At 39.6% G+C, this 25,592-nt stretch overlaps 1 protein-coding gene across 7 annotated transcripts in view; it reads left to right on the top strand.

Moving 5' to 3' along the window:
• LOC122562032 (myocardin-like) overlaps window positions 1-25,592 on the top strand; it is a 662,438-nt gene that overhangs the window by 287,840 nt on the left and 349,006 nt on the right. The window contains exon 6 of one of the 7 annotated variants that reach the window (XM_043714466.1): window positions 9,898-9,983. The exons of the other annotated variants lie outside the window; for them this stretch is intronic. The gene's annotated coding sequence lies outside the window, so the exon portion shown is untranslated. The remainder of the gene's footprint in view (window positions 1-9,897; window positions 9,984-25,592) is intronic. 7 annotated transcript variants of the gene reach the window in all.

The raw sequence follows: 25,592 nt of genomic DNA, 5'->3' as shown, positions 1-25,592 counted from the left end.
TGTGATGCTCAATGCTTACTTCCTTATTTTTCAGTTGCATCATCAACCCCTATTATTATTGCTGTGCTCTCACTTTGTGTTCACTATGAAGTTACATAAAGATCCATTTTAGTATTCTGTAAATTAGCAACTGCTGTGTTACAATTGCCAGTCTGCCAGTATTGAAGGTCCTACAGTTCAATGCAGAAAGTAACATATTGGAACCATTAAATGTTGTCAATTTCCCCATCTTAATTCTTCTTCAGAACTGAAGACAAACTGAACTCTAGTTCTGAAAGAGAGTAATATTGGCCTTGAAACATAATTCTCTTTCTTTCTCCACAGATGCTGCCAGACCTGCTGAGTTTCTCCAGTCTTCTCTAGGTTTGCTTCAGTTGTCCAACATCTGCAGGATTTTGCCTGTATCCCCATTTTAGTTTCCTCCTTATTCCCAAACTTGTTCTTGCAAGTTAAAATTCAGCCTAATTTTCCAGGTTGATAATCATAAATACTGGATAGTCTGTAATCAATCCAGTGAAGAATTCAGGAGAAACTTCAGTATAAGCTGCGGATCCTGCTGTACTGTATGATTCATTGATTCTATGAAGTGATATCCAAGTCTGGAATAACTCAAACTTTGGAAATGTTAGTGATAACAGAGGTAAACTGAGTTTAAACATTAACCTGTACAGTGTCTCTATTCTTTAACTTGTATGATTCACGTCTTCTGCTTTATGGAAGCATTTGCTGTGAATAAAGACAATTGGCACCAAACATCCAGAAGTCATGCTTGAAGAAGTTGATCAAAATCGTTTTCAAATGTGTCCTTCCCTCACCAAACTCATCATGTGTTTTTACAAGGTAAAGCTAAATTAGCTTCAGCTAAGGTGAGAGGGGGAGAAACAGCTCCTAGTCAAGCACCAGTGATATGACATGTCAGAAACAAAGGCAATTAAGCATTTGACAAATTGGGGATCCCTGCATGTGCTGATGTCCCTGCAAGCTTTTAATTGATCAAAGCTGGAGAGCAGCTCAGCCCTGTCCTGTTCCTGGTGAATTTCCTCACAGCTTCTACATGTCAGAAAATGTGACAGCAATGAAAGCACTGAAGGATTAAACAATTGAGAAAATGGTTCTGCAAACATGTCTGTTATTTCTCTTCTACTAAAGCCCTTTCCTTGTAAACCCGTTATTGGGGTGTCTAGGATTGTCTGCTCATCCTCGGGAGCATCCATTGTCTCCCCACTATTTGCAACATTTCTCTTCTTCTGCCCCTGTCCCCAGTTGACAATAAAGATTTGATTTGTCCCCTTATATTAAGGTGGCTGTGTTCTGATTGGTGTAAATTAAGGGAATATTTCTTCTGACGTGCTTCCTTTTGTTACATTTCTCCGCAATTCTAGGCTTCAGGAATACTGTTGTGTGCTGACTGAGTATTTGGGAAAGAGACAGTTTGGGTTTACATTTTAATTAAGGCCCAAGCAGAATGCAATCCCTTTGCAGGACAGTTAATTGAACTTGGCCGGTGCTCTAAGTTGAACGTTTTAAATATTATTCTTGCCTTTCTCAGTGGCCTTGGAGATTTTGATAGACAGCAGCAACCGTAATGTTCCCTTCATCTTCTCGCTTCTTAATATTAACCACTAATCTGAGTCAAAGATAGACTCCCCATAGCAGAATTACCATCAAAGCACAGATAAATCTACCTTGGTCACCATTAGGAGCCACATTTTCAGTAGGATTATTGGCACAATGTAAAATCTAGGCTGACCTAGATTTGCAGAATCATTTTCTCAATTGTTTAATCCTTCAGTGCTTTCATTGCTGTCACATTTTCTGACATGTAGAAGCTGTGAGGAAATTCACCAGGAACAGGACAGGGCTGAGCTGATCTCAGTGTCAACAATAAGCAATCAAGGATTTCATCCACAAAGGGCAATTTTGATTTCCCATTGCAATTTGAAGTCCTTACTTCTAATGACTTAATTATGGATTTTTTATATTGATCATAAACAGCCTCAGTATTAATGCTTCATGTCAAGCGTGGTATGTTCAAAATCAAATGTTTGAAGGTAACACTTCTGTGAGGTAGAATGCTAAAATGGTAGTCATCATTACAACCCTGGAAACCATAGAGTAAAACACTCTGTATGGATTAACACTGTAAACTTTCTATGTCAGAAAGACTTAACTGATGTTGGGAAAGCTTGATCCACTTGTTACAGAAGATTAAAGTCTTATTTGGGGCTTTGCATTCTAGGGAAATACAACTAGTTCTTGGGAACTAGTTTGATTACTTGTAGTCCATGTGTATTACATGGACTGAAGGAAAGCAGAAGATGAAGTGTGCTTTTGACAGCCCTAAACTTGTCTCTATGATATGAAAAGATTTGCAAAGGTTTACTTGTTGTTTGATTTGAGGATGTACAGGGTTGCCATACATTGTATGTGACTATCAATATTGTGCCTGTGGAATGCTGAATCCTTACAGGGAAAGAAAATTGTTGAAGAGATAGGAATCCTTGTAATCACTGCAAGTACTGGTCAATCACCCATGAGATTATCTACATTGATGAATGGAAAATGATAATCATTGAGCTTGTGATTCCGCCAAATGCTATTTGGCAGAACAAGCTTCCTACCAGGTACATTTGCAACATTAAGATGCTAGTTGTCAATGTTCTCATTCCACTAAAAACTGTTCAATGTGCTATGTGCAAGCTGATCTCATGGACCAATTTGTTGTTGGGAAATCGGGCACACTGCTCTCCTTGGAAGTGTAAAGTAGGGCATGTTAGTGGTAAAACAGAATTATGCTAGTCTCCCAAATTACTGCAGGTGAGTGGGCAACAAAATCAGCAATCCGCCAACTATTTGGACCTACTAATTAATTAATGATTATTTACATTTAATCTAATTATTTAAGACTAACATTTTATCAATTAATTTGAATTGCAACTCTTAAATAATCAACAAGCTTTCACAGACAAAAGAAAGTTAGCTGTAGAGACTGTGGTTGAATGTCCTTACAAAATCTGACAGTGAAGTTAGCAGCCTTAATACGTTTTATAAAGTAATCTTTAAAAATTATCTTTAAGTTTTCAATAGAATGTAAAGACATGCTAAGGATCAGGGGACCTTTAGCAAACTAACAGTGACCACGTTCCTGTTCAGCATTACCTCTTTGCTGCATGATGTCCTGGCCTTCAGTTCCACTTGGGATGGTGACCCTCTGATCTTTTCGGCTCCTTCCCACCAGATGCTTGATTGAACACGCTGAGGTGGCTAAAGGAAGAGTAAGTGGACCACTCTGTTTCCACTGTGTCCCCTCCCCCCGTCAAGAAATATAAAGTCCAGCTCCGTATTTTACCCACTGCCTGACTGGTTCGCTAGTAGGTTTACTTGTATGTTGCTTCAACTTTAATGTAATAAAAGGGCTTAGAAATGGCTTCTCGTCATCTTCAAGTTCTGGAACTTGATGGAGTTCATTGCAAGGCCTGACTGCCATGACATTTTCATCAGCTGTTCAGAATTCCTTTACAGTCCTCAGGAGCTTTGCTTCAACGATATCCTATATCCAACATGAATCTTTGTACTGCAGAAACATTAGGATTATTAGTATGCGATATCCATTGAAGCCTGGTTTAAGGACCAAAAGTACAGGCATTCCTCCTCTCCTCTTGAAAGGAGTGTAAAAAGAAAGGGGGCTGTGTACCCTGATTGGTATAGAAGTTAGTTTGAGTTTACTTGCTAAATGTAACACTGGACAGCATCTACTTTTAGTTTCTGACATGATGAGAATTTGTTGTCCATTGCACAGCTTCTTGAAACAATGTGCCTTGAAATGGATGGGAACAGGATAATGGCAAGTTCACAGCAAATCTGTTTATTAGTGTGTATATGAGCCAGCAATCTGTTGCAAGGAAGAGTAGCACCATAATCTGAGAAGTCATTGAAATTACTGGGAGAATTGTAGCAACCTGGTGTTCATCTCCCAAAAAAAATGGAAATTAATCTTCAGCTTCACGAATTCAATAAATTGCTTCATTTTGAAATCATTTAATTTTGTCATGAATTGTTGGGTCTGGTTGTCAGTACTGTCAGGCATGTCCACTGCATCGTTAGTTAAATAGAGATTAATATAGCTCTAGTAACCTCTTTTTAATTTGCAATGATAGAAGTAAAAGCAGACCAGCAGCCAAGCTTTTGTTTAAACAGGTTAAAGTTAGTTTGTTATGAATAGTCACTGAAGGTTCCTTAGGGATAAAGAGATAAAGTCACCAACAAGAAATTACAGATATCAAGATTAAAACAAATATTGATAAAATAAAATAATATTTTTAAGAAGATAGTCACAATACACCTCATTGGTGTATAGCTGGGATCTGTTGCCTTAAGTTCCTCGTTATTGAAGTGAAATAATCAAGACTTCAATTCTGATCCAGAACCTGTGATGGCCTGTCTAGTTGAATAGTTAGTGTTGTCCTGAACAGACGAGCAGGAAAAAAGGTTTTGGGAAGGAGTGAAGGTTGCATGGTCTTTACTAATTCTGTAGTTTCCACATGCTTTCTTGCTGCTTGACTTTCCTTCAACAGAACAGCATTTGTTTCTACACACCTTCCCTCTCTGGCTTCCTTCAGTCAAACTCTCCTTGTAAAGGTACTTCTTCAAGCCTTATTGTTGGGGTTTTGCACACAGGATATTCCTAGCCCTTTTTAAAATACAGTTCAAAGGTTGAATATGGTGATACGTTAACTTTGAGGAATCAAGGGATCCATAAAGCAAAGAGTCCATGCTGCTGAGTCCCTTGGAAGTTCTTCCTCTGGGATACTGGTTCTGACACCTTCATTGCCTCCATTTACAGACTTCTGATACTTCAAAAATCTTTGCATGTCTGGCATGTCTCTGTCGTCCACTTAAAACTTGCAGCTACAGAGTCAAATGACTGGTAATAGCACTCATTTTTAGCCTGTTATATCCATTTAAAGTCAGATTTGATTTTGTACAAAGAATCTATAATGTTGTTAGCTTCTTTGCTTCTGACATTGATACTTAGTGATCTAAGAACCCATATAATCATAGGATGATGGTCCTGTAATCCCTCTCAACCTCTCTGTCTTAGAAAGGGAATTGTTGAATTTACAAAGAAGCATTCCCACAGTTAGTAAACTGTTCTCATTGGGTAAAAGTGAGGACTGCAGATGCTGGAGATCAAAGTCTAGATGAGAGTGGTGCTGGAAAAGCACAGCAGGTCAGGCAGATGCTGCCTGACCTGCTGTGCTTTTCCAGCACCACTCTCATCTAGACTCTGTTCTCATAGGGTGTTGACATCGTTAATTGTTCTATTTTTCTCAATCTTTCTTTCCGTCTTTTGATTTGGCTTTCTGTGTCTGTTTTGATTCCAATTAACTCCATTCTTCCTGCTTTTGTTTTGTCTTTTATTCTCATTGATTAAATCATTAGACTATTGGTTGCACCAATTCCCAAGGTTTCAGGTTTCCCTCTGCCCTTGCTGCAATTGTTTTCAGTTTGCATTTCCAGAAATTTCAATGCAAAAAGATTTGTGAGCTGAAGTGTAAAGGGGAAACATCTAACAAATGGATCATGCTCCAAAAATTTCTGAGCCAATCTCTTCAAAGGAACATTAACAGAATATGCCACTCAAGTAACAAGTTTATTGAAAGCGACTGAAACTCAGAAAACTGTTGGGAATTTAGAAAGAAAAAGATCCAAGATAATTTGTTGCTTTTGTCCATTATGTGTGTGTAGGAGGTCATGTTGTGATGTTATATGTGGTTAGTTAAAATGCTCCAGCTGGGTTTTGTTGCTGTAGTTCTGAAGTGCAAGTTTCATGCATGTGTGGGATTACTTATAAGTATAAGCAAAATAATCCATGGGTTTGCTGTAACTTTTCAATTCATTTGATAAAACTGCATGAAATGTTTCCAAGTCTTCTTAGCTCATTGATGTTGCAAAATCTTTTGACAGATGAGCATTTTTTGTCCAGTGCATTTAGCAGCTGGCAGTGAGAGCTACATGATTGCTCACTGATTCACCAGAAGCCCAGTCAGATGGATTTGTTTGGGATCATGTTCACAGTATATGAAAGCTGATGTGGCACAAGAGACACGTGCACCAGTTCGATCTGTCAATGTTAGCGAAACTCGATTCGGTGTGTCACCCTCGGGTGGAATAGAGTCGTCCGGCAAAGGAAAGACTAATCCTTGCTCTTTGTGAAAGGAGCTGATAGTTATGTTGTTGGCTTCAGTGCCCAGGAGCTGAGAGAGGCCAAACTGATGAGGGTATCCACCCCTCATTGCTGAGCTCTTGTGACAACCATGGGTATTGGGCGAACACGCAGTTCGTCTTGATCTGATATGCTATCACAATCTGCTGTAGGTGCAGTGTGAGTTTTATAAGCTTCAGCAGGGTACCCAGTGAAGTGATACATATGTTTGCTGTTGTAACACAAGAACTGGATTTGAGTAACATAATAATGAAAGATTCAATAAAATTACAGCTTCTGGTTTCTTGATATATTAAAATCACAGGCGCATCCATGTCTCAGCTAATATGAATTTGATTATAAACTATTGCACATTTCCCTCAGTGTGTCATGCTGCTAGTGGCCCAATCACTCCATGAGGTCACACACAGGGAGATGGTGATAATACTATAAATGTATCTCTGGAAGAAAAATTGCATTCTAGCTGTGATACATAAACGTAAAGGGCACAACTATGATCATAAGGTGAAGTCACCACAGTCCTGAAGGACTGTAGGACTGATGTCTCATTATAGAGAGAGAGAGAGACAGACAGACAGACAGACAACCGCTGAGAGTCACCATGCCTCAGGTGAGGGATGAGATTGAGAAGGTGACTGGCACATGAATTGAATTCATCCTTCTGGTATCACTTTGTTTCACAAAGCCAACTGAGCTAACTGACAACTCTATGATGTATCATGTGACTTAACCAGCATTGACTGTCAAGGCTACTAAACAGTGATTAAAGTAAAGCTTCCAGTAATGGCCTCTAAATTACTCAATGTGCACCTTGGTGGGGGAATGAGGAAAAATCCAAAGCAGTGACTATTTGAGACCATCTGAGACCACTTGAATTATCTTTCTGTTGGTGACTGACTGCAACTTTCATTAATTTCATACTTGGGACTGCCATAAAATAATAGTTCATGATATACTTCATGTAGCTATCAGCATGTCAGACTAATGGAGCAGGTTGCTGCTTTTTTATAACATGATGTCATGAGAAAGTCAAGCTAAGTGAAGAAGTAACTAAATGGGACTGCCAATGTGCAATTTCGTTAAACTGCCTGGAATTGATGTGAACTAATGCTATTTTTAAATGTATTGCATCTTACAATACATTGGTTAGATAATAATTATGCTGTATACATTGGAAGGTTTCCAAGTGTGCAAGAATCAGAAGTGTCAGTTCGCTATCTAGCATTAGATGTGAGAGTATCTCCAGGAGTCTTACTCTGATTTCCTGTTGTGAAAAATTCAAAACCACCGTTTAATATTTAAGAGTGATGAGAATCTGGATGGTCTACCAAACCTTCTAAAGGACCCTGATATTAAAAAATAGAGCAGATTGTTGTGTCATGTCCGTACTAACAGTTGAGTTTTCATCGTATAGCTAGACATTGGTGAGCAGAGTTCAGAACAAATACTTCAGTCCAGATGTACAGGGTTCTGCTTTTGCATTTTGGTTTTAGTGAGGTGCCTGCACATACCTTTCCAAAAGCAGACACAGATATTATGCCAGTCACCACAGCATACATCTGTTGCCTGATGCTCCATCTTTAACATAAGACCATAGGATATTGGAGAAGAATTAGGCTATTCAGCCCATCAAATCTGCTCCACCATTTGATAGGTTTCTCAACCCTGTTCTGGGTCTTTCTGATCTTCTGTGTTCTTTTCCTGAGCATGAGATTGGAAGTGAGTGTGGAAGGTGCACTACATGAATTTATGTTTGGATTGGTGCACTTATTGCACCTAAAACTGCTTGCATATGATAACCGACATGTCAACAGCACTAACAAAAAAAAACAAAGAACCATGGATACTGGAAATTCGAAACAAAAACAGAAATTTCTGAGGAAACTGATCAGATTTGGCAGCATCTGTGGAGAGAAAGCAGAGTTAACGTTTCGGTTCCAGTGACCCTTTCTGAGAACTGTCAACAGCAATAATTTCCTGCATGGGATACAGAAAGCGGACCTCACAACAAGATGGTACTCAACCACATCTCAGTGAGGAGCCTTGAAGAGTGATGCATACAGTAAAAAAGAAGCAAATAAGGGATACATTTGTAAGAGAAATAGCATGTGGAAATAAATCTCAATTAAAGGATTGCTGTTGACTAACAAGGTACATTGAACTTTCAGTAGGTTGCCATGTAAAATATATTCTCTTCCTGTTTGCTATGTCTTTGGCAGATGTTGTTTCTAAAGCATGTTAAAGTATGCTTTCTGTGTTTCATTTGCTTCTGTGTACCTAAGGAAGGATAGCTAAACCTCAAAGCAAAATTGTGTTCAGAAATCAGACGGCACCAGGTTATAGTCCAACAGCTTTCAGAGCATTGGCTTGTGACTTCAAATAAATCTGTTGGACTAAAACCTGATGGCATCTGATATCTGACCTTGTCCACCCCAGTCCAACACTGGCACCTCCACATCATCAAAATCATGTTGCATGTTATTGTCATGGACTTCCCTGACACAAACTTTTAAGGTTATCCATGCTATTGGAGGGATCACCGAAGATAAACTTAATATATTCTCACAGAGAAGGGGAGAGGAGGGAAATCAGTAGGCAGTTGGCCTTGGCTGCATGCTACAACGGACAGGCTCCAGGTCCAGACCATGCACCTGATCTTTTGAATCAAGAAAATTGCTTGGCATTGGAGAGAGTGGATGAGCTGTGGATAGTGAGAATATTCTGTGAACAATAAAACGTATGTGGATGCCTTCCCTCACAGATGCAAATGCCAAGTGAGAAGAAGAATTAACAACATTTCTGAACATTTTCTGAAATGAATTTAAAATTAGATGTCAAACCCATAATCTATTGAAGTTTGTTTCTGTTCTCACACAATCTACAGACCTTAGTAATCCATGTTTGGCGTTCCCTATCAGTCCTCCTTTCATTTCTACAGGTTCCCAACTTTGTGTTGTTCTGTACTGTGACATTTTGCTTTTATCTGGCTGTCTGTAATGGAAAGAATATGTGCTTTAGGTGCACTGTTATCAGAAGTTCAGGAAGTTCAGCTCGGATTTATTGCTTGTAAGTGTGCTTCAGCAACACCTACAAGGTTTTTAGCCTGTGGTCTTATCTCTTGTTTGGGATTTCTTTGCTAATTTTATTACACTGACAGATTTACCCATTAAATTTACGACTATTAGAAATGGCTTGTCAGAAAAGCCTAAAGGATTACAAGCTAAAGGAACATTTGTGTTAGAAAACATGCTTGTGTAAATATTATTTAAAATAACATTCAGTCTTTCTAAATTTCATGGAAATGTGCCTGCTTTTTGCCTTTTATTAACAATATGATATTGCTGTGCCAATTGCTTGATTACTTGGGTGAAATATATAATCACAAACTTTTTTTAACTTTCTTATCTTCTCTATAAACTATACCTTCAAATCCATTTGTGAGAGAGGGTGAATTCAGATAAAAGGTTTGTGTACACTGATTATTTGCGTTCTGTGAAATGTCCTCAAACTTTTCATTCAACATCAAGTATTTTATTTCTGGTAACTTGAGGTGGGAATCTCTTTCTGCGTCATGTAGCCTTTAGAGGTATCGTCATATATAACAAGAGGAGACTGGCTAAAGTGATTGCAGCTGCCACTTCCCCTCATTAATGGACTATTTTTGCACATAGGTTCTGGCTGATCTAATGGAACATACAGGTACTTGTGCCAGTTACTGGAGGAGCCTTAATGAAAGATGCTTAGACAAATGAGACAGGTATCTGGTTTCTGTATGTTTTTCTTGGAAAAAAGCCTTGTACAATACAATAGATTATAGTTTTTTATTTAATTTTTTTTAAAAAGTAAACAAGATGAACCTTTAACCTGGCTGATTTTAATCAACTTTTGGACAGCTTGCCTTTAGTAGCTGTTCAAAACATTTATGATAGTGGGGCTATTACCCTTGAAGTATTTTATGTGTTTTTTCTGTCTCTGAGGGAATTTGTTCTTGGTAGTGAGTGACTGAATGTGAAAGGTAATGGAATGGGTCAGGGCTCTTGCCTTGTGTTCTTGTTCATCTTTGCCAATCAGTGCCTTTTTTTCCCAAGGAACAAGTTCTTTTGCAGAATAATAGACAGTTCACTTAATACCCGGTGGATGAACTTTGGTTGCTCACACATTCCCTTTGGATGTTTGGAAAGTATTACACATACCTCTGTAATTTATAAAGCGAAAACATCTAAACAAATTTATTCTTAAAATTAGAGTCAGAAAATATAGTGAATCATGCAAATGCTGAAGAATAAGCTAAACATGATTTATAACATTTATAACAGTGCGCTCACCATCCCTCTCCAGTTATCCTCCTGATTGCCACAGTGCACAGTAACAGAGAGTTATTTCAAATGTATTCCATGGTCAAGGGTTTTTGTGTGAAATGATGGACGACATAATCAGGAATTTATTTTGCTTGAATCATCTCCAGAATTAACAAAAACAATCCAATCTGCTTTTATCCACTTCATTTCTTTGAAGTAGGAACATCGGATCATGTGAGCGCATGATCAGAGCAAAAACACTTATCAAATTCACTTTTCATGCTCTGCGAAAGAACAGATTGCAGGAGTGCGACAACATCTTGAAATTGAGAAGAATATGGGCAATAGGAGCAGCAGCAGACCATTCACCCTCTCATCGCCAGCTCCACCATTCAGCTAGATTATGGCTCATTACCTAGCTCAATGCCATTTTCCCACACCCTTCCCATGATCCCTTGACATCTTCAGTATCCAGACATGTATCCATCTCTGTCTTGGTGTGACTGAACACAATGGTCCTCCTCAGTAGTGAATTCCAAAAAGTCACCACACTATGAGCGAAAAAAATGTCATTTCCCTGAGCCCTAAATGGCTGATCTCGTATTCCGAGAATATGTCCCTTGATTCTAGAATGTTAAACCAGAGGAAATATACTTCCTGCACCTTCGAAATTGAACCCTTCTTATACTTCAAACCTACGGAGGAGCTAAGCCAAAGTGTCCTCAATATCTCCTTGTTTTAATCCCACCACACTACTCGGTGTGTCACTAAACCTCCTTGACTGCCTCAGTTTTAACATATAAATGTTTCTCTACATTTTTAAAGATTACTTTAGGCAGTTGTAAATTGCTGTATTCCTAGTCGCTGGAATGATACATGGTTAAACTTGATTATTTTGAATCGGGATGAGTCTATTGAATCTTTACTGCCATCACTTTCTGACAAGTAGATCCTCCCTTGGGTAAACAGATCCAAATTACACACAATACTCTCAGTATACACGCAGTGTAAGCTGGAGGAAATGGTAAAGTCCAAAGCATGCTGGTTTTAAAATGGTTGTAAGAGATGCTAACACTGGTGCTAAACCCTTCTTGATAGCAGGCCCGCCTGGATTCTGCTTGGAGGTTACATACTGTCCAAGAGAAACTGCAGTGACTCGATACTGTGCATGAATTATACAATCAGTTTGGAAGTACACTTCTCTCCATTGTCTCACATCTACTACAGCTGACATTACCTGGTGCACAGCTGACACATGGATTTGCAAACTCGGGCCCTGCAGGTCAAACTCTGTGTTCCCTTTGCAGCAAAGCTCTGTCGTAAGTCGCATCTCTGGCACTCAAAGTGCAACCATGCATTTCAAGTGAGACCTGAACCTGAAAATGGTTTGAATGGTGGGTCCTGGTGATGGATCATGGCATGTAACACCAGATATCAGTGGAGATGAAATCAACGACGAAGCAGTGGAACTTGTAACAGAATGTAAAGACACGGCATAAGGTTACCATTCAGTTGTGCTTTTACCTTCTCAGTTCACCTGTTGTTGGTGTCTCCTGTGCAAATGAGAGTAGAATTCTGCATTCTTTTGTGTCTTGTTTAAAGGTTTTGTAGTAGCGGCAAGCTTGATCCCAGGGTGAATTAATCCCTGCTGTGAGTTTCTGATAAAGCTGCTCACTCGCAGACCTCTGTGAAAGCTCTAGTATTTATGCTGGAACGTTTGGGTGCAAGGGCGTTAATAGGTGCGTTTTAAAAGCTGGTGAACGTAACTTGCTGCTAATTTATGGAAAATCACTATACCACAACCTCTCCAGCTAGAAGAGGGAGGCAGGTCCAAAATCCACACCAAGCAGATTAGAAATTCAATCCCACGGTGTTGGCATCAATCCGATTCATACTGGCCATGCACCCATTAGCAGCAACCAGTCCCAACAAGGAGCCTAAGTTGCTCTGACACCTTTTATCTGGATGCTGAAAACCAGAGCTGTAGGTACTGATGGCAGTGGTTGCAATGTTCTTTCCTTCACATGACTGATCAGGAATCTCTCTCGATCTTACTGGCTGCCATTAGCGTAGTTTGGAAGGGTTTACACATTGATATACAACCTGTTTTGCTGTGTTATGAGTGCACCCTTCTTGGATATCAGGTCCTCAAGTGAGACTCTAACCTGGAGCATCTGGCTCAGAGGCAGGGACGCTGCCCAGTATGTCACAAAACTTCCTTGACTGCCTCAATTTAGCGCAGATATGTTTCTGCACATTTTTAAAAGTTACTTTAGACAATTGTAAATTGCAATATTCCTGGTTTGTGGAATGACACACGATTAAACATTACTTTTAATTGTTCACCCCTTTGCAGCAATATCAATATCAATTAAACTTTACCAAATAATCACTCTTGAATACACCCTGGAATGTTTTTAAAAGTAGACTTTTGTTTCTACAAATTACTTCCTGGTTGCACTGATTCATGATTTTTGGGCCAAAGTTTTATTTGGGTATGAAGACATGTTTTCGTCATGAATAACCACTCTTATGTTTCTTTGGACCGAATGGATTTTCTGCTCAATTTCCCAACTTGCACCATTTCCTCTGGCCTTTTACCCAGTCAGGAATGGCCCTGCTGAGATTGGGCTTCCCATTTTAAAAGGGGCATTCAGCATTGATGCATGTACCTTGAATGCTACCTCTGGGTCTATATGCAACAGTGAGAGACATGCTTTACTTGCATCTACACAATGTAACCTGTATGTAAAAAAAACCTATTTAAAAACTCTTTATGATAAAAAAAGTTCAATTAATTGCAGTGTTCCAGTGCAGCATATTCCAAAGCTCCCATTTCACATAATGGTTTAGGACCTGAATCCAACTCTGGACTGTTTCTGACGACGGTCAACGATCCTGTTGGGAGAGTTGAGACCAAATAAATCCACTAGGAGAAAGTGAGAACTGCAGATCAGAGAGATCAGAGTCACAAATTGTGGCAATGGAAAAGCACAGCCAGTCAGACAGCATCCGAGGAGCATCTTGCTGATGAAGAGCTTATGCTCAAAATGTCAACTCTCCTGCTCCTCGGATGCTGCCTGACCGGCTGTGCTTTTCCAGTGCACAGGCTTTGATGTCAAATGAATCCAGTTTACAGTGGGTGTACTTTCTCAGCCCAACCTTTTTCAAGTTGAGTGTAATTATTGCTGCTGTGCCAATGATCATCTCTCCATCACCTCGATCACAGTTACATCTGAAACTGTGTGTCAATAGGGAATGTAATTCAGGAAGGTGACAGTGAGGGGATCAATCACTGTTACCAGGTAGGTGTATATATAGAAAATTGCTGTTCAAACTGATGTTGAAGAACTCAGGGAGTGATCCTGTGACTTTTCTGTTTTCTGATTTTATTATTCACAGACTAAGACATCAAGAGAGCATTAGATAAATTTCAAACCTATCTGCATTGAAGTTGCTTTAATGCAGGAAAGTGTGCACAGTGCAAACGTTCAATTCCCTCACAGGGTTATCTGGTTAAAATTACATAAACAAGTCGTCAGAAACTGAAATTGCAGCTTTGCTGCAAATGATGTTTTTTTTGCTGATCGTCTACAGTCCTTGATAAAACTGTCATGCCAATAAATTTGAGGTTTTTAACCCAACTACCATGTTTATTGCAAAACATTCCCTGCTTTCACTAGTGGGAAGTGCTGTTTTGTGGATTTGCGATGTTTATTTGAATCTCTCATTGGAGAAGTAGCAATGTATCACAGGCTATTTGCGTATTGCACAGTGCAGTTAACAGCACTGCAGTTAAAGCAAGCCACTATTCTATTCAATAAGATTTTGGTAGCTCCATTTCATGTAGTAAATACTGTGATATCAGACACTTTCAGTGTCAATGCCAAGTTCCACGTGAGGTTGAACAATGTTCATTTCTGTTTTCTCCATGCTGGGCAAGCAATACTGCACCTACTTTCTTGAATTGTGTTTACCATTTCTCTTAAGAAAATTCATCCAAACTCACCACAAGCACATTGTCACAGATTCACACAATATATTTCATTATAACATGTTGTTTCAAGGACAATATGAAGTCTTTATTTGCTAAATCAAAGCCAAAAGGCTGCAAGGCCTGGCCATTTTCCCCATGCAGATATCATTGCTAAAGGTGAGCCAAAGGTGTCAGTTCAAACAAAAGAAATGTTTTTAAGAAATTCGCAAAGACTTTAGATAATTTCATCTGTGCTGAAGTCTGTACAGGATACTGATAACATAGTATTCCTTGTCGAATTAATTTGTGGGATATTTTGATTGTGAATATTCCTTCTTAAATACATGAACATGACTGATTTTTATGGTTGAGACAAGCTACACATTTGCAATCTTTAACTCAGAAGTAATCAAAATAAGAAGCATTTTACGCTTCAGATCTTCAGTTGTTCAATGTATTATCGTCTTTGCAAAGATAAAATAACTGATAAAAGTGTGATAAAAATCCAGGGTCTTCTACTCAATCTAGCTTATCATGTCTCAAAATCTATATCTTGCAAATTCAGCACTGCTGCCCCATCTAACTGAGCTTTGGTAACATTGCACAGCAGAAAATATTTCAGATTCAGTAATATTTCCATTTTGCCTAAAGTATCCTCTTACAAATGGAATTGATGCCCCTGTGTTCTCTGGGAAGTTATGTGTGGTGGACCACTTATAATTTAGACAAAGGAATAAAGCTTTCAGATTTTTTGTTCTCGTAGGCCCACATGTCTCCTACTTAAATGTAGAATCATTGTTCGGTACCATTAGATGGTGTGTTACCAATGGTTTTACTTGAGTCCCTCTCATGCTTTTGAGTAAAACAATATTATGTCAAGCATTTAATAACTGAATCTTCTAATTTTGAACCATTGTCCCAAAATTACCACTCCATTGTCCTGATCATGCTATGATAGAGATCATCATTGGACTATTGCCTTTCTACTCTTCAGTCTTCATCTAAGCTTCCAATTGCATTCAACATGCTGGCATCAGATTTATATTATTGAAATCTAGAGCAATCAATATTCTGGCAGAGGGTATGAAGTTACCTCAGACACACACAAACAGGGTCAATGTTATAACCTGGGTAGACAAGTAAGAGCAACTACCACTTTATTTTTCGTCTTCATTCAGCTCCCACACCAACCATTTTTATTCATGGTTTCCTGATCAGGCTGCCTCCTACTTCCTTCTACCTCTTCATTTCATTGGGTAGAAAATTATTGGGGCCAAAATGACTTGGGACAACAGCAATTCACTGCAATTTTTTTTTGACAAGCGGCAAGATAAGTTCCTTGCTAGGCAGTGGTGAGATCACAAATAAGGTGGATTTTAGCTGTGAAATACCTTGTTAATGGCTCACCTCACCTCAGTAATATTCAGCTTCTCATCTTCGCAAATGCTGCTCACATGCCAGACATCACGAATTCTCAGCATGAAAGACGGAGTGGGTACCTGGTGAATTCAGCACCCACTGGGTCCAAGGGACTTCATGTTGCCCAGACACCAAATAGCACCTCAGGGCACCAACTGCATGCACCCCTCGTCCATAGACGTTCGCATCTGATATTTGCCAAGCTTCATGACCATCTTGGCAGCTGTCTGATCCAATTGTGCAAGCCACTGAGGGAGTACGGCCTTGCAGTGCAGGACACACCAGCAGCTCACATGGAAATTCTGCAGCAAGGACACCTTACATTCAGGGGCAACCACCTTAAGCATACCTATTAGCACATTGACGTTTTAGCCAACGGCTGTCAATACTACCATATTGACGTGCTCTTTGGCACAGATAGGCTGCTTGTCATCGGGGATCTGTCTGGTTGTCATCTTTACGAATAGCACTCCAAGATACCCTTCTAACACCTGGAATAAGTGCCACCTGTCCTGCACAGCAACGATCCTGCATATGCGTTCAACCAAATGATCACACTGGAAAATGGGTGGGGCTAGTCAGGTCTATTAGGTCCCACCTGTCTTGAAGCACCTAATGCGTCTGATCTCTATCCTCCTCAGTCCAGTCAAACCCGGGGAGTTTTGAGTTGGCCGCTGTCAGTCAAGGGGCCCCGATACTGTCTGTTGTGTGTACAATCCACACGTAGTCCAGATGCTTGACCATAGTAAATCATCGGCTTGGGCCACTCTCGGCCAAGTGATCTGCCTGACTACAGTGTGGGGAGGGGGTCACCAGGTCAGTCCTGCAGCAGCTTGGGTCATCACACCATGTCAGTCAGAAAGCTGCTCACACAGCAGCCAGGAGTCTGCCCTCTCATATCTGAGGGTTGTTCATCGAAGGTGGACAGAGGTCTGGGGTGGGGGAAGGGGGCCTGTCCATTTCTTGTACAAGGGAGGTGCAAAAGGAGCCTGTAGGGGCAGCAGCGAGATCACTGCCAATGTCAAGGGGGAGCGGGCAAAGAGGAGGCATGTGCAGAGGTGGCGAGAAGGACAGCGATGGAGGAACCTCAAGGATCCTTGGAATACAAGAGGGGGTTTGGTATTGGCAGTGACCATAACTCTGGCCACGACATGGGAAGTGTAGAGGAGCAGGAAAGAGATGATTAAGGCACAAGCTGATGCTTAAAGGACAGGGAGGACACTTGGAGGCAAAGTTCATTGTGGTGGGTGTGCCTTGCAATATACATCTGTGCTTCCCTGCAAATGGATTGCAGAGATACCATAACAATGGGTTGGCAAATGTCCACTGCCAACCCTAATTGATGAGAGGTGTGAGATTCATTTCTGGTGGATGCTCGAACATTGAAAAGGAAAATGTAGGAATCAAACATTTGCAAACTCCAGCTACCTTTCATTTGCAATCATTTCTTCACTCATATGCAATGCGTGTAGAGTGAATATGCTGAGATGCCAGTCTTTCAGCAGATATTCACTGAGTGGCGAGTTGTTCTGGGAACCAAGCGTGCTAATTTGGGGATAAAGTTGGGTAAGTTTTGAGGTGGGGTGGATAAGTTTCGAGGCAGGTTGGGTAAGATACAGCAAGAAATCTCACTCGACCCCATGGCAAGATGTTCTCCACAAAAACCTGAGGCAATTTGCACTTAGCCAGGAAAATGTAAGATTCAGCCTTTCATCTATATTAGGAGATGATGACTGAGGAGTAATCACATTCCCTGGTCACCTGGTTTCCTGTGCCCAACATTATTAGCTTCTGTACTTCCCCTGATCTCCAGTGAAATTTCTACAGCTCATCCATTGTTAAAACTATTTCCAAATATTTTAACCAATTCAAAAAATCTTAACACTGAAAAGCTGAAGTCAGGCCAAGACGTGTGTACTGTTCTCAGTCTGTCAAGATTCTTCTTACTCTTTCTGTCAGATGTTTAGACAGATACAATTAATTTATTTTTGATTGATTGCTGGAAAAATATTTCTCTGTGGATAAATAACTATCACAGCCACAAAATAAAAATATGGTTCTCAGTCTCCCTAACTCAAACAGTAATCAGTTTGTTGCTTCATTAAAATGTTATTTTCAATTAATTTAACACATTTTGAAAAGTGCGTACAAAGAGATGGGCCAATCAGAAATGCTTAAGTAATCAAATTTCCTACCACTGAAACTGTTCAAAAGAACCCACCACAGAATACATTTTTTCCATGCAAGGTGTTTAAAGATTATCCAAATTTCTATTTTTCCTGGATTAGAAAGCCAAAACTAACAAAATATTTTCCATGCTGGCAGACAAGTAAATAATCTTCCTGCAGAACAGTGACAACTAATTAGTGTTTCACCGATCTGCTATAACTTTATAAACAGGTCAATGATAGTGCTTTATCTGGGTGTCAGTTTGACTCAGCTCAGAGATGGTATTTTCAAGTTTAAGGCCCAACTCCCTGATTTTGGACACTAAAGGCTTGATGTGTCAATGCAGCACTGAAAAAGCATAATCTTTTGGATAACACATTGAATAAGCTACCCGTTCAAACAAATGTAATAATGAAAAGAAAAATGACACTTTTTGAACACGGGCACTTTTGATTTCCCATCTGCTTCAATCTAACCAAGAGGCAGAGGTGCTATTGAACTGCAGCACCCCTGGTGAAATGGTGTCTGCTGCTGGTACAACACTCACCTTTAGCCCAGCATCATTGGTGGATTTCAGGCCTCAATTAAGTGATAGCAGAAGGAGGTTATCATCTCTTACTGATGCAGAGTCCCTCAATCAGAAATAGAGGCTTTGCCATAGTGATTAAACCACTTTATACTGATTGACAAGCAATTATTAATCTTTGTTGAAATTTTTAACCCGGCAGCTTGATTACTTGATCAAGGCATTGCCCTGAGAAATGAATCAATGAATGGCTGTCACCTATTGTATCAAATTGAAACAGGAGCAATGTAGAATGTGATCCCATAAGAAACACAGCCCAGTTTAGATGTGGCCAACCATCAGTAGTGGCTTTGTGTAGGATGTGGTATATTTTAGAGTGTGGTACGGTGTAGGACATGGCCATGTGTATATATGTGTTCTCTCAGTGTGCTGAGAACAAGTCCCAGTGTATTAATATATGCACCTTCTAATACATCACACTGAAAACCTGACTGACAATCTTATCTTGATTGCACAAAGAGTTCTGTGGACAGTCAGTATTATCCAGCAAATGTCCCATTGCACAATCACATTCAATGTTGGACATTGGTCTTACAACATTTACAAACACAGGCTGGTTGAGTGCAGTTAGTCCCATGCTTGTTGTGAACAACCAAAAGAGTTTGATATAGGAGACCAGTCTATGAGTTGTACAGACTATATATCTGGCATCACAACGCACTGAAATTCAAATGTGAAATTTCCATATTCATGCCGCAACAATATATCTTTGTTCACAAATGCTCATGTTGTGTACTACCAAGCAACTAGTTGAACACTCAACTTGATACCCAGACTTCTGATAGCAAGTGAGGACTGCAGATACTGGAGATCAGAGTCGAAATGTGTGGCACTGGAAAAGCACAGCAGGTCAGGCAGCATCCGAGGAGCAGGAGAATCAATGTTTCGGGCAAACGCACTTCCGTATGAAGGGCTTATGCCCAAAATGTCGACTCTCATACTCCTCGAATGCTGCCTAACCTGCCGTGCTTTTCCAGCGTCATACTTTTCAATTCTGAGAGCGAGTGAGGTCATTAAGTAAAAATGTCATTGAAACCAAAGACAAATGAATTCAGTTTTACCATGCCTATCTTAACTGATTGTTTTTAATTGTATTCTTACGCTCTTTTGAACATTAGCAATTATATTTGCTAAAAAGGGCAGAATATTTCATTATTCATACTTTATTTCATAAAGCTTCTTTCTTTAATCTGACTGATCTCTGAAGATTGGCTACAGATCATATTTTCTCACTGACACTTTTTCAGTTGCTTTTCTCGCTATTTGTTGACCCATTCCCTTCCTCTGAGCTGAGGGCAAATGTATCGTTACTTTCCTTTGATCTAGGCAGCATTATGTTACAGGAAGTAGATGTACACAGAGAGTATGTGATTTGTGTAATATTTTTAACATATTAGAGATATTATATATCTATCTATAGGGAGAGCTTCCAGATGTATAAATTTAAAGAATTGGTTATTTCCCAGAGTTTTAACAATTTGATTCTGTTCGCCGAGCTAGGAATTTGTGTTGCAGACGTTTCGTCCCCTGTCTAGGTGACATCCTCAGTGCTTGGGAGCCTCCTGTGAAGCACTTCTGTGATGTTTCCTCCAGCATTTATAGTGGTTTGTCTCTGCCGCTTCTGGTTGTCAGTTCCAGCTGTCCGCTGCAGTGGCCAGTATATTGGGTCCAGGTCGACGTGCTTATTAACCAGATGGAACTGACAACCGGAAGCGGCAGGTACAAATCACTATAAATGCCGGAGGAAACATCACAGAAGCGCTTCACAGGAGGCTCCCAAGCACTGAGGATGTCACCTATTCAGGGGACGAAACGTCTTCAACACAAATTCCCAACTCGGCGAACAGAACCACAACAATGAGCACCCGAACTACAAATCGTCTCCCAAACTTTTAACAATTTGAATTTATCAGCACTTGTATCTTGCCTTATAATTGCTCATTGCTTTTGAGCATTCCTGCGCGTCCACATGATACAAGTTATTGCTTCACAGCTTTGACTTTCAGCTGGCGTTTGATGTATGTCAGAATTCCTCCATTAACAATACAGCAGTCAGTAGACCATTCATGTGAGCATCACATGTCAGCAATGTGGAATATGCCGATGGCTGACGGCCCACACATAAAAACTATAGCATGTTAAACCAGCAAACCGCTATGTAAAACCAAACGTGTGCATGTTATAAATATCACAGGTTACCAAGGGATAATTTGAATGCCTAAATCTAATCTGAGGGTTCAACTGGTGATTCTAACGCCCTGGAACTGAACCCTTTGCTTAAATTACTGCCTTTTAATAAATTCCAGGCATCAATTTATTCTGTATATTAGGGAAATGCCTGAAATTATTGTCTGGAACATATTGTACCTATAGTACTAGAACTAGCTGAAGATAAAAAGTGGGTAAATGCACTGATTGTCTCCGCATTGGTGAAGAAAAGTGTACGAGCACGGAGAGAAAGAATCTTGGAAAAAATTAACAGTGCTTCAGCTATTTTACAGTTGTGCAAGAACGTTTCAGACACTTATCCTCTCTTATCTGAGGTCAGTGCAGTTTGTTTCAAGCCATTTCTTTTGAGGTAATTACTGTACATCCTCAGTGTCAATTGGACTGCTTTCATTTTGGCATCATTTAAGGTTATAGGTTTTGCTCACTTTAGTTATTCATAGGCTTGGATGCAAATTCTAACTCACATTGCTACATATGGATCTTGTCAAATTGTTTCTTGAAGGCCTTTTTGTAACAAATTTGCCATTTGTCATACAACTGTTTGTCTTTTGGAACCTGCTGGTGTACTTCACTGAAAATTACTTCATCATGCAGCGTCTTTCCATTTTTATTTGCTGTAAAAGAAAACTGTCTGCAGAGTGCATTATATCATCTGCAGGCACCAGTTCAATCAAACTTATCTTAGTAAGAATAGATTCCAATTGATTTTATCACTGGTCAACCACTTAGAACAGAATATGTATATCATGAGTACTATACCATGAGATACAATTCTGGCACCACAATGCACAATTTCTCAGAAAAATAACAATTGTTACATGTATGTGTTAGATATTTTTATTAACTCAGGACATAGCCAGATAGGCAAGAATTTATTGTCCATGGTGAAAATGCAAAAAAAAAACTAAAGACAAGGAACTATAATGTTGATATCCTTGCGAAAATGTAAGGGACCTGTAAATACTTGTGATGTTCCTGTAGAATGTTGTTAAACTGATCAATGCACATAGTCATCAATCAATCATAATGAACAATAAAGAGCTACTTTGGAAAGCTGCAAGGAGCCTGATACTGTCACTGTTATTGTTTATACAGTGCAGTTTGAGTGTAGCAACGACTGTTGTGATAGTCCTCCATTGCAGGAAAGGTAATTAGTTCAACTGAAGCATCATGAATCTGTAGGATCAAGAGGATATATTAAAAGTGTTAATCATTCTGGACTGGCCAAAATATGTGAAGGACGATGGCTTCACAGTAATTTAGACAGACGAGCTGTGCTGCACACAGGACTAAAGTTTGGGACAAATGGAGAAAATTGAAGTACTGACATTCTTCGTGACTCTAATGCTCTGAGCAACATATTGAATTGAAGAGGCTGTCTGGCCACTTAAGGAGCTGTTTAAAGACATGGATCTGGTGATAAGTTATATCAACCAGGCTTTGCTACCTTCTGAACACATTGATTAACTTCTTAAAGTAATCCCTTGGGCTACTGCCAAATTTTTCACTATGTACAGAATGTCTCTGTGTCAACAAATTTTGCAATAGTTTGTATTTGTATTTATTTTCCTGGGAGACATTTTTCAGTGATTGAAAAATGATTGTTTTTGGAACAGGCATGTTCTGTAGTCATTTTCGCAATGTCCTGATTGTATTCCACTGATAATCTGCAATGCAAGAGATTTACACTGGGGCAAAATTAGATGTACTTAATTTCCAAGGAATCTAAGTCCAGATACTATAATGAGAATAACAGAGAGGCTATCGGCATTTCCTATTATTAGGTAGTAAATTTGGCAGCATTCTGGCAGCCTATTTTGCAAAATTAAGTAAGAAAATCAGAAAATTGCTGTTGTTCTGACTTAGAACATAGAACATAGAAAAATACAGCACAGTACAGACCCTTTGGCCCTCGATGTTGCGCCGATCCAAGCCCACCTAACCTACACTAGCCCACAGTCCTTCATATGCCTATCCAATGCCCGTTTAAATGCCCATAAAGAGGGAGAGTCCACCAGTGCGACTGGCAGGGCATTTCATGAACTCACGACTCACTGAGTAAAGAATCTACCCCTAACATCTGTCCTATACCTACCACCCCTTAATTTAAAGCTATGCCCCCTCGTAATAGCTGACTCCATACGTGGAAAAAGGTTCTCATGGTCAACCCTATCTAAACCCTTACTTGATTTATTGTTTAATCGATATGTTCAGAGATGTTATTATATGCCTTTGGAGCACATGGCACTATACCTGCACCACAAGAGCCCTTCAAACATTTGTGAGTAGTTGTGTGTAAAGGAAATGTGATGACCAACACATATCAATAAAGGGTCCTTTCTTTGCTTTGTTCCCCACTAACCTGATGTTACACATGTGGTGATAATTTTCCTCCCTCAGTCTTGCTGTGGGACAAGTCAAGAAGTCTTTTATTTAAAGTATGCATGGACAGGCTTTTGATAATATCTGCTAAAAGTCAATTATAGGGGCATTTTTTTAAAAATACATGATCCAGGGGAGAATCAACACAGAAGACTTTTTTTATTCGTTGATGGAATGTGGCCATTGCTACCTTGGCCAGCATTTCTATGCCATTCTAAATGCATGGCCGACAGTTAAGTGTCAACCACATTGTTCAGAATCTGAAGTCACATGTGGCCAGATTAGGGAAGGATGGCAGATTTCCTTCCCTAACTACATGGTAAACCAGATTGGTTTTTACAATTATCAAAGGTTATATAATTGCCATTTTTAAAATTTCAGACTTTTAGTGAAATGTGAATTCAATTCCTGCCATGATTGAATTGAAATCCAATTGTCCAGAACATTTTAAAGTAGAGTTATAGATTAGTAGTCCAGTGAGATTACCACTTTGATACTGTCTCCCCTAGCTTCCCTCTGTCACTTCATGATCTTCTGAAGCTAATTGTTATCATAGTCACACAACCAGATCATGAGAAAGTCCAGTCATGTTTAAAACACACCAAAATTAAACAACTTTAAGTTGTGTTGTCCAGTATAGTACTTCATTTCCATGAGAGAAATGTATCCTATTGCAGCTATTGATGAGGAGAAATTTCTTTCCTCAGAATAATCTTTTAATAATTAGAAATCTTATTAAAATCATACTTTGCATATTGTAGTGAAATTGTTTTATGCTTGTTGATTATTCCAGCATATTGTGGATCAACAAGGAAGGACAGCATTGCAGGTCTGCGAAGAGAATAAACAGAATGATTGGGAAAAAACAGTACAACTCCTAAATGATGCAATGAATAAGCCAGTAAGTTTATTTACTGACGCTTTTCTAAAATTAAAATGCAGAAACCTCTAGATCGTTGTCAATGTTCTGCATGTATTTAAAGAACTTGAACTTGAACATGTTTTAGAATTACCAAAACATGCATTTTTAGTTAACTGTACACATGTACATTTAGGAGAAAGTAAGGACTGCAGATGCTGGAGATCAGAGTTGAAAAGTGTGGCTCTGATGTGTGTTTCAGGTATGAGCCCATCATCAAGAATTTTCAGGGCTTATAGCTAAAACGTCAACTCTCCTGCTCTGCGGATGCTGCCTGACCTGCTGTGCTTTTCCAGCACCACACTTTTAGATGTGTATTAAGCACTTTGTGTATAGTTTTATTTTGTTAATTAACCATGATCTCTTTGTATAAGTGGCTGAAATTTCATAATTATGAAACAGCAGGAGATCATAGCCAACAAATGAATTTTAAAAAGTGGTGGGTGGATGTCCGATAAGAATAGATTAATGTAATCAGGTTTGTCCCACTGAGGCGCGGAAGGGATGGTAGGGTTAAGGAACCTTGTGTGACAAGGGGTGTGGAACATCTAGTCAAGAGGAAGAAGGAGGCTTGCTTAAGGTTGAGGAGGCAAGGATCGGACAGGGCTTTAGATGGTTACGAGGTAGCCAGGAAGAAACTGAAGAGTGAACTTGAGAGCTAGAAGCGAGCACGAAAAATCTCTAGTGGGTAGGATTAAGGAAGACCCTAAGTTATCCTAAACTTGTGAGGAACAAGAGAATGGCCAGAGTGAGGTTAGGGTTGATCAGAGATAGTGGAGGGAACTTGCGTCTGGAGTTAGAGGAAGTAGGGGAAGTACTTAATGAATACTTTGCTTTAGTGTTCATTACTGAGAGGGACCTTGATGTTTGTGTGGACAGCATGAAACAGACTGATATGCGCAAACAGGTTGATGTTAGGAAGGAGCATGTGCTGAACATTTTGAAAAACATAAGGATAGATAAATTCCGTGGGCCAGATGGAATATACCCTGGGTTACTACAGGACGTGAGGGAAGAGATTGCTGCACCTGTGGCAATGATCTTTCTGTCCTCACTGTCCACTGGAGTAGTACCAGATGATTGGAAGGTGGCAAATGTTATTCCCTTGTTCAAGAAAGGGAATAGGGATAACCCTGGGAATTACAGGTCAGTCAGTCTTACGTCAGTGGTGGGCAGAAGAGAGACTTGATTTGTGAATACTTGGAAAACTATGCTTTGATTAGAGATAGTCAGCATGGCTTTGAGAGGGGCAGGTCGTGTTTCACAAACCTTATTGAATTCTTTGAGGATGTGTCAAAGCACATAGATAAAGGTAGAGCAGTGGATGTGGTGTACATGGATTTTAGCAAGACATTTGATAAGGTTCCCCATGGTAGGCTTATTCAGAA

Source organism: Chiloscyllium plagiosum, chromosome 24, assembly GCF_004010195.1.
Source record: "Chiloscyllium plagiosum isolate BGI_BamShark_2017 chromosome 24, ASM401019v2, whole genome shotgun sequence".
Lineage (NCBI taxonomy): Eukaryota > Metazoa > Chordata > Chondrichthyes > Orectolobiformes > Hemiscylliidae > Chiloscyllium > Chiloscyllium plagiosum.
The sequence above is the reverse complement of the archived record's forward strand: the minus strand, read 5'-3'. Positions and strand labels throughout refer to the sequence as shown.